This window comes from Mustela putorius, unplaced genomic scaffold, assembly GCF_011764305.1.
Source record: "Mustela putorius furo isolate JIRA1106 unplaced genomic scaffold, ASM1176430v1.1 tig00000281_pilon_pilon_pilon, whole genome shotgun sequence".
Taxonomy (NCBI): Eukaryota; Metazoa; Chordata; class Mammalia; order Carnivora; family Mustelidae; genus Mustela; species Mustela putorius.
Genome location: NW_025421343.1, coordinates 14437131 through 14450036, shown reverse-complemented (window position 1 = coordinate 14450036; position 12906 = coordinate 14437131).

Below are 12906 nucleotides of genomic sequence, written 5' to 3'. Positions count from 1 at the left end.
ACTTTCCTAATTATCCGAAAAAAAGAAAGTGTGTCACAAAAATACAGGGAAAAGAGCAAGGGGAGAGTAGTGTGGATTTATTTGAATATATAAGCATAAGCAGGGAAGCCAAAAAAAAAAAAAAAAAAAAAGATCACAAGACAAGGATGCCTGCTTTGAAGTGCTTTTATTCCCACTGGTAATAAAATTTATCCTCTGGAAGTTCTGGCAAGAGCAAATAGGTAAGAAAAAGAAAGTTAAGGTATCCAGACTGAAAAGGAAGATGTGAAATTATTTTTGTTCTTATGGTCTTACATGTAGAAAACTCTTACACATACATACACTCCGTCAGAACTGATAAATTCAGCAAAGTTGCAGGATAAAAAATTATGCAAAAACTGGTAGAAAGAAAAACCAGTTGCATTTCTATATATTATCAAGGAATGATCCAAAACCAATTCTATTTTCAGTAATATCAAACAATAAAACACATAGGAATAAATTTAACCAAGGAAGCATAAAATTTGTACACTGAAAACTAGAAAACAGTGCTGAAATAAATTAAAGACACCACTAGATAATCACTTAGGAATATGTAAATATATCAGATGAATACCTCGCACATCTTAAACTTACACAATATGACAATTATGTCTCATAAAGCTGGGAGGGAAAAGATGACACCAATAAATTGAAAGACATATTGATGACTGGAAGTCTTAACATTGTTAAGATAGTTCTACTCAAACCATTATATGTAGTTTCAGTGTAATCTCTTTCAAAACTCAGATGCGTTTTAGTTTTTAGAGATGGAAAAACCTAGATTCAAGATTCATGTAGAATTTAAAGGGACCCTGAATTTAAAAAAAAAAAAAGTAAAGAACAACAGAGTTAAGATTTATGATTCTTTATTTTAATACTTACTACAAAGCTACAAGAATAAAAACAGTGCACCACTGTCATAAAGATAGCTATATCGTCTAATAGAAGATACTGGAAGCTTAGTAGAACCCTCACATCTATGATCAACTGTTTTCTGAACGGGGGTGTCAAGACCATTCAATGGGGAAAGAACAATCTATTCAACAAATGGTGCTAAGAAACGGAAATATCCATATTCAAAATAGTGAGCTTCAAACATTACTCAAAATAGTTCAAACCTAAATTTAAGAGTTAAACTAGAAAATTCCTAGGAGAAAACATAAGAGCAAATCTTAGGACTGAATTTGGCATTTTTTCCTAAATATAGCACCAAAAGCACAGCCAAAAGAGTAAAAAATAGGTAAGTCTGACCTATCCTCTGTTTGCATCAAAGGACACTAGCAAGAGAGTGAAAAGACAACCCACAGAATGAGAGAAAATATATGCAAATGGCATGTCTTAACTATTAATGGTTCAATATCTAAAACACATAAAGAACCCATAGCTACAAAAAGACAACCCAGTTAAAAAATGTGCAAAGACTTAAGTAGACATTTCTACAAAGAAGATATTCAAGTAGCCAATATGCACACAAAAATATACTCAATATCATTAGGAAGAAGCAAACAACGAGAGGACATTTTACCCCTATGAATATGAGAAAATGGAAAATAGCATGTGTTGGTGATTTAAAAAACTGAAACCAACATGGTGGGAATGTATAATGGTACTGCCACTGTGGAAAACACTATGGGGGTACCTCCATCAGGTGAATATATAATTACCACTGACTCAGATATCCACTCTCAGGTTATATTCTCCAAAGGATTGAGAACAGGGACTCAGATACTTGTACATAAGTGTTCATAGCAGCATTATTCACAATAGTCAAAAGGTGGAAACAACTCAAGTGTCCATCGTCAAGTGAACAGATTAACAAAATGCCTTATGCAGTGGATGACTCAGCCGTATATACCATAGTATGAATTCTGGTAACATGTCACAATACGGATGCAACTTGATGCATTATGCTGAGTAAAATAAGTTACACACAAAAGCATAGATATTAAGATTCCATTTATAAGAAATATCTAAAATATATAAATTCATAGATAGAAATTGACTGGAGGCTATCAAGTGCTAGAGGTAAGGGAGAAGAGGGTTATTTCTTAAAGGGTACAGAGTTTCTGTTGGGGTGATGAAATCTTTTGGAAAGAGATAATGTTGCTAGTTACAGAGATCTGTGAATGCCACTCAATTATACAATTAAACAGAAATCTATGTTGATTTTATTAAATTACTTTTTGTATATTTGAGATGATCATATGGATTTTTGCCTTCTTCTATTATATTAGCTAAATATGTTAGCTAATATCTAAATACTGATACTAAATGAGACTTTCATTTCTTAATCTTTTTGTAATGACACACCATGTTTTATACATGCTAGATTTGAACTTATCAATAATTTACCTAGGATTTTTGCCAGTATGTTTATAAGTAATACTGGCCTGTAATTTCCTTTTCTTTTACTACTCTTGTCTCTTTTGGTATCAAGTGTACAAGCCTTATAAAATCCACTAAGTAGTCTTTGTTTTCTATCCTCTAGGCGATTTTGCATAAAATAAAGATTGTTTTCTAAGCTTGTATAAACTCACCTTTAAATTGTGCCTGCTGCCTTAGAGCATCTGGTTATGATGCAGAAGTTTTTAGTAATTCAGTTATTTTAATACTATTTATCCAGATATTCAGAGTCAATTTTGATAATTTTTCTAGAGTACTATTTCATCTGTTTTAAATTAAAATATTGGGGCACCTGGGTGGCTCAGTGGGTTAAAGCCTCTGTCTTTGGCTCAGGTCATGATCCCAGGGTTCTGGGATCGAGCCCCACACCAGGCTCTCTGCTTAGCAGGGAGCCTGCTTCCTCCTCTCTCTCTCTGTCTCTCTGCCTGCCTCTCTGTCTACTTGTGATCTCTGTCTGTCAAATAAATAAATAAAATCTTTAAAAAAATAAAATACTAACAATAATTCACTTAAGATTTTTAAATCTCTGCCATATTTGTACTCATATTTTCATTTTCACTCTCAATATGTTCACTTGTACTTTATCTTCATCAGTCTTGCCAGAAGTTTACTTTACTATTTTTTTTCAAATTCAGCTTCCATTTTGTCATTCTATTTCTTAACTTGTATTAGTACAAATTGTATTAGTATGCTTGTATTAGTCTCTTCCTTTTGTGTACTGTCTTATTTTCTAGTTTTTTTAGTTACATGTTTAACTTGTTCTTTTTGTTTTCCAGTAAGTGCTTTTAAAGCGACATATTTTCCTTCTGTGTCATTATTCCACTGCATTCTTTTTTTTTTTTTTTAAAGATTTTATTTGTTTGAGAGAGAGACAGTGAGAGACAACATGAGCGAGGAGGTCAGAGGGAGACACAGACTCCCCATGGAGCTGGGAGCCTGATGTGGGACTCAATCCCAGGACTCCAGGATTATGACCTGAGCTGAAGGCAGTCGTCCAACCAACTGAGCCACCCAGGTGCCCCTATTCCACTGCATTCTACAAGTATCTTACTCTATGTATATACTAACAAGTTAGCTTGCCACTTTTCATGGATGCCAGTAAAGGATTTGAGACTATATATATATATATATATATATATATATATATATATATAAAATTTTGGGGGGGGGCGGTGAAAGTCCCAATTCCCACAGTGATGTCAAGAGGGCCAGATGATACCTCCATATACAGAGGTTTATTACAGGAGAGGGATACTGAACTTAAGGAATCCAAATCTTTTATAATGGCTAGTTTTCTTCCAGAGGGACATAATATCTCTTATAAGGCTATTTACTATGAAACAGCTTTGAGAAGATAGTCCAAAATAAAGGGTAGTCAGTGCCTCACTCACAGTATATGCAGAAACATGAGAGAACCAAAAAGTGTTGTCTTCTAACAATGTTGGGGGACACTGACATCTGAACAATATTGAGTCTTCTAACATAGAAGCATGGTATACTTTTCCTTCTATGTAAGTCTCTAATTTTAGTTATACTTATAGTCTGCAATGTAAAAGTTTTGCATATCTTTCATTATATTTCTTCTGAGGAACTTTATTTTCTCTTGCTGCTACTACAAATGTCATTTTAAAATTTCATTTTAAACTTGTTTATTGTTAATATTTATAAATACAACTGATTTTTATATAGTTATTATGACCTTACTAAATTAGTTTATTGTAGTTTATAATTTCTTTTGTCTTTTTTGTGTACACAGTCATGCCATGTGTGAATAAAGACAATTTTACTTCATACTTTCAAATATTTTTCTTCCCTCGTTGAACTGATTAGAATCTCTAGTATAATATTGTGTACATATGGTTAGAAAGAGAACATAACTGATCTATTTCTGCCTTTGGGAGAAAGTAGTCTTTAATAAGTGCCCTTTATCATAGTTTACTGAGAATTTTTATCAAAAAAGGCTGAATTTTATCAAAAGCTTTTTAACCTACTGATACTACCTCAGCTAATGCATTGATTTGCAAACATTAAACTATTCTTGCACCCTTGGGATAAACCCACATGGTCATACTACCCTTTAAATATATCTATATGTAGGGTGGCTCAGTGGGTTAAGCCTCTGCCTTCAGCTGAGGTCATGGTCCCAGGGTCCTGGGATCGAGCCCTGCATCGGGCTCTCTGCTCAGTGGGGAGCCTGCTTCTCCCTTTCTCTCTGCCTGCCTCTCTGTCAACTTGTGATCTCTCTCTCTGTCAAATAAATAAAATATTAAAAAAATAAAAAAATATATCTATATGTAAAACACACATAGATATTATGGACATATACATTAATAATTATATAATTAACATTATATAATAAAAATATTATAGTAAGAGACCAAAAGAGCATTACATATTGATAAAGGGGTCAATCCAACAAAAGGATATACATTTATAAATATTTATGCACTCAAGACAGGAGCACCTAAATATATATAAAGCAAATATTAACAGATCTCAAGGAGAAATGGGCAGTAATATAATAGTAGAAGGGGATCTTAACACCCAACTTACACCAACAGATAGATTATCCAGACAAAAAACAATAAGGAACACATCAGTGTTCAACAACACATTACACCAGATGGACTTAACAGATATATACTAGAACCTTTCCACCCCAAATTAAAAGAATACACATTCTTCTCAGTGCACATGGAACTTGTCCAGAATAGATCATATGTCAGGCCACAAGATAAGGCTTACTAAATTTCAGATGATAAAATCATAAGCTTCTTTTCCAGTGATAATTGTATGAAACTAGAAATCAAGTGAAAGAAAAAAACTAGAAAATTCACAAATATGTGGAGATTAAACATGCTATGAACAGTGTGTCAAAAAAGAAATCAAAAGACAAATAAAAAAATACCTGAGATAAATGAAAACAGAGATAAAATATACCAGATCTTATGGGATGTAGCAAAAGTAGTTCTAAGAGGGAGGTCCATGGCAAGAAAGCCTACATCAAGAAACAAGAACAATCTCAAAACAACCCAACATTATACCTTTATACCTTAAGGAATTAGAAAAAAAAAGAATAAAGTCCAAAGTTAGTAGAAGGAAGGAAATAACAAAAATGAATAGAAAACAATGAAATTGAGACTAAAAAGACAATAGAATAAAATCAACAAAACTAAGAGCTGGTTCTTTCAAAACACAAAACTGATAAACCTTTAACTAGACTCACCAAGCAGAAAGACTCAAATAAATTAAAGTCCAAAATAAAAGAAAAAATACAACCTATACTACAGAAATACAAAGGATCATAAGAGACTACCATGAACAACTAACTATTCACCAACAAATTTTACAACCTAGAATGGATAAATACCGAGAAACATACAACTTACCAACACTGAAACATGGAGAAATAGAAATCAGGAAATCTAAACAAATTGAATACTAGAGTAAGGACAATGAATTAGTAATCAAAAACCTCCCAACAACAAAAAATGTCCAGGGCCAGATGGCTTCCCTAGTGAATTCTCCCAAATATTCAAAGAAGAATTAATAATCCTTCCCAAAGGTTTATCCTTTGGAAATTATCTTTTCCAAACTCTTCCCAAAAAATAGAAGAGGAGGGAACACTTCTAAACTTATTTTACAAGGCCATCATTACACTGATATAAAAAACAGACAAGACACTACAAAAAATTACAAGCCAATATTCCTGATGAACACAGATGCAAAAATCTCAATAAAATATTAGCAAACTGGAGCACCTGGGTGGCTCAGTCACTTAAGCGTCTGCCTGCAACTTAGGTCATGATCCCAGGGTCCTGGGCTGGAGCCCACTATTGGGCTCCCTGCTCAGAGGGAAGACTGCTTTTTACCCTCTCCCTCTTGCCACTACCCCTGCTTGTGCTTGCAAGTTCTCTCTCAAATAAATAAAATATTATAAAAAATATTAGCAAACCAAATTCAACAGTACAGTAGAAGGATCATACACCGTGACCAAATGGGATTTATCCTAAGGGAACAAGGGTGGTTCAACCTCTGCAAATCAACATGATACATGTTAACAAAAGGAAGCTTAAAAATCAGATGATCATGTCAATAGATGCAGAAAAAGCATGTGATAGAATACAACATGTTTATGATAAAAACTCTCAACCAAGTGTGTATAGGGAGGATGTACCTCAACACAGTAAAAGCCATATAGGACAGGCCAATAGCTAAAATAAAATTAGAAAACACTGAAATTATAAAGTATGAAACTGGAGTAGTCTGTGCAGTTGAACCTTGTAAAACACAGAGGTTTTGAGTGCTGACCTCCCAAGCAGTCAAAAATCTGCCTATAACTTTTGACTCTCCAAAAACCCAATAACTTACTTTTGACTAGAAGTCTTATGAAAATGTAAACAGTCGATTAATATGTATTTGGCATGTTATATGTTTTATACACTATATTATTAGAATAAAGTAAAGTCAGAGAATAGAAAATGTCAAGAACATCACTGAGAAAAATACACTTACAGTACTGTATGGTATTTATCAATACTGTAAACTTATGTCATCTGTTTACAAGATGGATCATCTGTCAGTACCTACATCAGTATTATTTTATATGATACAAAACACTGTAAATGTTACATGTATTACTAACTTTAGGTATAATAAATGAAAAGATGTGAAAAAGAACTTCATATTTACAAGCAATTCATGCATTGATAATGAAGCAGCAATAGGACTCTGTAATGTAGCCTAGTACAATCGATACAGATGCTTCATAATACCCTAGCCTATGCACTAATGAATTACTGTAAGATTTTCATGACATACAGTATTATGTATCATATTCATAGTATTGGGAATGTTACATAAAAACCTGGGATAGGTGATAATGGGCAGGCACACAATTTCTCAAATTACATACTATATGGTAATGTAAGTCTTTGAAAGCAGTTATAGAACAGTAAAAAAACTAATATAGTAATTTTATATTAAATATTACTCACCTTATGCCTATGTAAGGATAGGCTGTCCACTTCCATGCAAGTCTTACATCTGATGTTCTACACAATGCATACTTGATGATGACAACTAAAGAATGCCTCATACCATTCTTGCCACACAGTTACTATATTCTCAAATGCAGGCACACATACAACAACTAAGCTTATTAACTATGTGGCATGATTACTTACGATTGACTAAGTGGATCCTCATAAAAGACTTCACTCTCATCTTCACGTTGAGTCATCTAAAGAGTTGGGAAAGGAGTTGCTCTTGCTGTCTCAGGAGTGGCAGGGTGGAAGAGGAGGCAGAGGAAGACAGGCACACTCAGTAACTTTATGGGTATATATCATAATGTCTAACTTGTTATTTCACTTCTCTTAATGTTTCTATTTGGTAGCAATCCTTCTTCCCCCATTTGCTCTAGTTCCAGTGCCTGTATCATCAAAGGGTCCAGATTATAAAGTAAGTCAAAATTAGCCTTGAATAATCAGAACTCTTCTCCCAAATTGTCTAATGTCAATTTGTTTCCGGGCATTGTTTCGTTGCACCTTTCCCCTCAATGTTTAGCACTGTTAACTCCTATCAGGTCTTCAATAATTTCTCTGATACAGGGTCTATTAGCTCTTGAGTTTCTGCAACGTCTGTTTCTTGACACCCTTCACCCCTTACCATGTTAGCCATATTCACAATCTATTTCCTATTGGCTATCATAAATCCCATTAAGTCATGTACAACATCTGAACAGTTTATTCCAGCAAGAATTCATTATTTCAGGCTTCATGGCTTTCACAGCTTTTTCAGTATCAAAAAATGATATAATCCTTCCAGATTTCCATGATGTTCCATCAGGGTTCTCTCCCATAGCATTGACAATCCTTTCCATGGAGTAGAATGCACCATTAATATATCTACATCACTGATCTAGAGGCTCAATTGATGTGTTTGGGGGCAAGTAGACACTTCAGTGATAATTAAACTCAAGAGTTCTGAGAAGCCCGGGCGTGATCCAGTATCAAAAGAACTTGAATACACAGTCCCTTGAGGGCAAGGTACTTCCTGACTTCAGGGGCAAGGCATGAATGTAACCAATACAGAAAAAGGGTTCTCATTTGTCCAGACCTTGTACAACCAAAAGACCCACAGTCGGTATTTATCTTTTCCCTTCAATGCCTGCGTGTCAGGAGCTTTAAAGATAAGGGCAGTCCTGATCAGAAATCCAACCGCATTTGCACGTAATAATAGAATTAGCCTATCTAATCCTTCCTGCCTTAAATTATAGTACTTGCTTCTCTTCCTAATAAATGTTCTTTGTGACTTTCCCCCCTAAATAATGCCATTGGTCTATACTAAAAACCTGCTCAGATACTCTTTTTCCACAATTATTTTAATGGCTCGTGGGAATTCCTCTACGGCCTCTTGGTCAGTAGAAACTGCTTCTTTTGTGATCTTGACTTTTTTTTTTTTTGCATTTTTTAAAATTTATTTTCAGCATAACAGTATTCATTATTTTTGCACCACATCCAGTGCTCCATGCAATCCGTGCCCTCTATAACACCCACCACCTCGTACCCCAACCTCCCACACCCTGCCACTTCAAACCCCTCAGATTGTTTTTCAGAGTCCATAGTCTCTCAAGGTTCATCTCCCCTTCCAATTTCCCCCAACTCCCTTCTCCTCTCTAACTCCCCATGTCCTCCATGCTATTTGTTATGCTTCACAAATAAGTGAAACCATATAATTGACTCTCTCTGCTTGACTTATTTCACTCAGCATAATCTCTTCCAGTCCCAACCATGTTGCTACAAAAGTTGGGTATTCATCCTTTCTGATGGAGGCATAATACTCCATAGTGTATATGGACCACATCTTCCTTATCCATTCGTCCGTTGAAGGGCATCTTGGTTCTTTCCACAGTTTGGCGACCGTGGCCATTGCTGCTATGAATATTGGGGTACAGATGGCCCTTCTTTTCACTACATCTGTCTGTATCTTTGGGGTAAATACCCAGGAGTGCAATGGCAGGGTCATAGGGAAGTTCTATTTTTAATTTCTTGAGGAATCTCCACATTGTTCTCCAAAGAGGCTGCACCAACTTTCATTCCCACCAACAGTGTAAGAGGGTTCCCCTTTCTCCACATCCCCTCCAATACATGCTGTTTCCTGTCTTGCTAATTTTGGCCATTCTAACTGGTGTAAGGTGATATCTCAATGTGGTTTTCATCTCCCTGAGGGCTAGTGATGATGAACATTTTTTCATGTGTCTGACAGCCGTTTGTATGTATTCATTGGAGAAGTGTCTGTTCATATCTTCTGCCCATTTTTTGATATGATTGTCTGTTTTGTGTGTGTCAAGTTTGAGCTCTTTATAGGTCCTGGATATCAACCTTTTGTCTGTACTGTCATTTGCAAATATCTTCTCCCATTCCGTGGGTTGCCTCTTTGTTTTCTTGACTGTTTCCTTTGCTGTGCAGAAGCTTTTGATTTTAATGAAGTCCCAAAAGTTTATTTGATCTTGACATTTTTTAAAGCCAAACCTTTCTATCAAACCATCCTTTGCTGGCACTAGTCTCCAGCTTTAAATCCTTTACCTTCCTTTTGCTTTAAGCTGTTGCCAAATGATATTAGTCTATGGGTATGCCTTTCTTATAGCAATCCTGCACCCACATAAATATTTTCAATACACTAAAAAGGTATTTCACAAAAGATGTTTTGCATCTGCTGGTGTAGCACAACCATGACTTCGGGAATTTCGTTTTCTTTTCTTATTTTAACAACAGTCCCTAAGCTTGATTCATTTATCTCGAAATGGTGGGCATCTGCAGCAGATCTCAATCTACAGTACATATCAAGCAATTCAACTTCTTCTTGTAATCATAACTGGGAGCACCTCCAGCATCTTTAGTGGCACTTCGTATGGGTCCCCTGGTGTTCTGTTTATGCTATTGCACTAAATACAAAAATAAGTGACAACTCCAAGAGCATTTTGTACGACAATATGCAATTTACTGAAGACATGAACTACTCATGCAGAGATGACTAGTGTTACATGGTGTTTTAAGTGAGTTCACCTCAACAGCAAGAGGAGGTGGTTATGAAATTACTGAAGTGGCACAATATATACAATTAATTTCATGCAGTTATTTCACACTGCATCTTTATGTTTTCTTGAGTGGGAATGGCAGCATGCACAGTCTGTTTATGTGCCTCAGTTTCATTAAATTTTAACTTTTCATAATAGATTTGTGTATATTTTATGGTATAAATGAAAAAATAGACTAGTACCTATTTACATCTCATGCATTTGACATACCTCTTTAATTTTTTTTTTGATATTTCTAGTCTTCAGGGTTTATCAGAGTTTTTAAAGTCGTCACAAATCTTCAAAAAATTTTTCCTATCGAAATAAACCTATTTATAAATGGGCGTGTGCAGTGCAAAGGCTGTTGTTGTTCAAGGACCACCTGTATGTATTTTTTTCAGAGTAGATGAAAACATTCCCCAACTTGTTTTAGGTTATCGTAACTTTGATATCATAACCTGACATTACAAGAACATTTCAAAATTTTAGACCCATACACTTCCATTAACAAAGATGCAAAAATCTCCAAAATATTCTATATTACTTGTGTAATTTAAACCTTTTTCTAATACATACATTGAAAACTATACATTCCTCTCTAAGCCCTGTTGTGACTGAATCCTGCTATTTTTTTTAATCCTACTATTTTTTGAAGTGTTATATTTTTATTACTCAGTTTCAAATATTCAATTTCCATCCTGATTTCTTCTTTGATCAATGGGTTACTTAGAAGTACGCTGCCTATTTTCTAAGCACTTGGGAATTTTGCAGTTATCTTTTTACTGATTTTTCGTTAAATCCCACTATCATCCCATCAAGAACATACTCTATAAAATTTCAGTTTATGTAATCCTTTGAAATGCATGCAGCTGTCTGGTCTTCCTGGGTGAACAATCTACATGCCCTTGAAAGAAGCGTGTTATTTACAGCGTTAGTTTTAGTGTTCTAATAAATGTTGATTTGGCTGATAGGTTCAATTGTTTTGTACTTATACTGGTTTTATAGTTACTACAGAAAGAGGCAGAATGACCAGCTGTAATTGTGAATTTCTTTTCCCCTTTAATTCTGTCAAATTTTGCTTCATTTTGAAGCTCTGCTATTAAGTGTGTACCCAACAGGATTATTATATCTTCCAACTGAGTTGACCAACCCTGCTATGCCTGCTGAAACTTTTTCTCTCAAGACAAATACCTTATGACTTCATGTATATGTGGAATCTTTAAAAAAAAAAAAAAAAGAAGAAGAAGAAGAAGGGGTGCCTGGGTGGCTCAGTGGGTTAAAGCCTCTGCCTTCAGCTCGGGTCATGATCCCAGGGTCCTGGGATCGAGCCCCACATTAGGCTCTCTGCTCAGCGTGGAGCCTGCTTCCCTTCTTCTCTCTGCCTGCCTCTTTGTCTACTTGTGATCTCTGTCAAATAAATAAATTAAAAAAAAAAAAAAAGAAGAATTAGAAGAAACAAAAAGAACCAGACCTATAGAGTATAACCTGATGATCATCAGAGAGGGCGGTGGGGGATGGGCAAAATGGGTGAAGGGGAGGGGGAGATTTAGGCTTCCAAGTTGCAGGACGATTAATTCACCAGAAATAAAAGGTACAACATAGGAAATGTAGTCAACAATCATGTAACAGCACTGTAAGGTGACAGATGCAGCTACACTTGGGGTGAGCATATATAATGTATAGAGTTGTTCAATCATGTTGTACACCTGAAACTGATGTAACAGCATCAACTCTAAGCAAATAAAAAAATTTTCCCCCCTAAAAAAAAACAAACAAAACACACTTTCTGGTAATACTCTTTCTCTTAAACACTTAAAATTGTTATCAATATAGCCATACTTACTTTCATATGACTAGTGTTTACATGAACCTACAGTCAATCCGTTCCTTTCATAAGCAGCATATAGTTGAGTCTTTTATTACAGTCAGACCATCTTTATCTTGCATTCGGAGTATTCAGGAAAGTCCCATTTTTTCCTTCTTTCCTGCTTTTCTACTCAGTTTTTAAAAAACAAGGAGGTCATTTTCTCATTCAACTTCAAAGGCTTTCCCTATTTGGGAGTTCATTTTTATTTTGGTAAAATATACATAATAAAAAAATTGAGCATTTTAACCACTTGTAAGGATACAGTTCAGTGGTAGTAAGTACATTTACAATGCTGTGCAACCATCACCACCACCCACCTCCAAGACCTTCATCAACCCAGACAGATACAAATACTCTGTACCCATTAAGTAGGAACTCCCATTACCCCTTCCTCCCAGCCCTGGCAACACCAGTCTACTTTGTCTCTATGAAATTTGACTATTCTAGGAATATGATTATATTTCTCCTGTAAGTGGAATCATGTATTTGTCCTTTGGGTCTGGCTTATTTATCCATATTGTAGCATGTGCCAGAATTT